The sequence below is a fragment of the Poecilia latipinna genome, unplaced genomic scaffold, assembly GCF_001443285.1.
Source record: "Poecilia latipinna isolate Pla-1442-1.1 unplaced genomic scaffold, P_latipinna-1.0 Scaffold5047, whole genome shotgun sequence".
Taxonomy (NCBI): domain Eukaryota; kingdom Metazoa; phylum Chordata; class Actinopteri; order Cyprinodontiformes; family Poeciliidae; genus Poecilia; species Poecilia latipinna.
Window position 1 is genome coordinate 13,960 of NW_015117663.1, and position 1,274 is coordinate 15,233.

A 1,274-nucleotide genomic window follows, 5' to 3' on the forward strand; every position below is an offset into this window, starting at 1 on the left:
TAAATATGAGTCGAACATCACGTACTGAAAACCCTGAAGTGACAGACGCAGTATTATGAAAATGATTGGAAAGGATGATGAAATAAACCTTCTTCACACAAAAATGAATATAAAATTGTTTGTTAAAAACATACACAATTTGTATCTTTTCTGAAGGTAATTAAGTACTAATTTCTCTCTTTTTTAGGTCAGATTTATTAGAATTATTTATTTTTGATACATGCCAGAAAAGTAAACCAGAATATTTTTTGAAAGACCATTTTTGTAATTTTCTTCAAATTCAGAATTTTCCACACATTTTGGTCAGAAAACCTTTAGGTTCATACAGTTAAAAAGACAATTATTCCTGATTCTGATCAAAATGCATATAAACATCTGAATGAAAAGACAATTACAAATCTCAACGAAATATTCTCGCAGTTTAGGAAATAGAAATAATTTTAGTAATTCTAGCCGACATAAAACAGAAGTTTTATCTGATTTAATTTCTGATGTGGGTGTACAAAATGTCTACATGCAGAGTTTTTCACCCACAAGCCCTTTTATTAACTGAAAAAACAGACGTGATATTTTCTTTACCTGAAAAGTTCATCTGCAAACAGTGCTGGCTGCGTCCACGATTATTAGGCTCTCCTCGACACCAGTTTGTGTACCTCATAGGACTTCCATCGCTCCACAACCAGGTTCTCTCCTAGAATCGTGTTCAGCAGATGTCACATTTCATTCAGTGTTTCACAAAATACATAATAAAGTGTAGTGGCTAAAGTACCTGCTGTGCATCAGAGCCTCCAAGCCATGCTTCTCTGGATTTCCGACTTGCTGCACGTACCAGAGCCTGAACCCGGCGGTACTCATATGCGTTGCGAACTGATGCAAGGTTTGCTCCCATGGACAGACAGTTTTTCTACAGAGAAACACATGAGAATTTTCTGAAGTATTAGCTGGGTTTTGTTCATTAAGAACAGTGAAATAAAAGAGATCAAATGAACATAAGAGAGCAGTTTTGTTGGAAATCACCTCAGCATTCGCCCAAGTCATGGATTTGGCAACATAGCGAAAGCAGCGACCGTTGATTCTAGTCCAGCCACGAGGACACGGCTTATAAACCGGGTAGCAGATACGTCGGAATCCTGACCAACAAATACAGACTTCCAGTCAAGAGGCGTACGTCAGCGGTGAACCGACTCCAGTTTTCTGGCTGATCAACATTTAAAAAGTTGTCCTCTTCCTGGCCTTAAAGGTTTGCTCAAAAACATTAATGAACAAACAGCATC

The 1,274-nt window shown here is 37.6% G+C and overlaps 1 pseudogene; it reads right to left on the bottom strand.

Moving 5' to 3' along the window:
• Window positions 1–526: 526 nt before the first annotated feature.
• Window positions 527–1,209, bottom strand: LOC106943250 (ladderlectin-like; annotated as a pseudogene).
• Window positions 1,210–1,274: the final 65 nt, after the last annotated feature.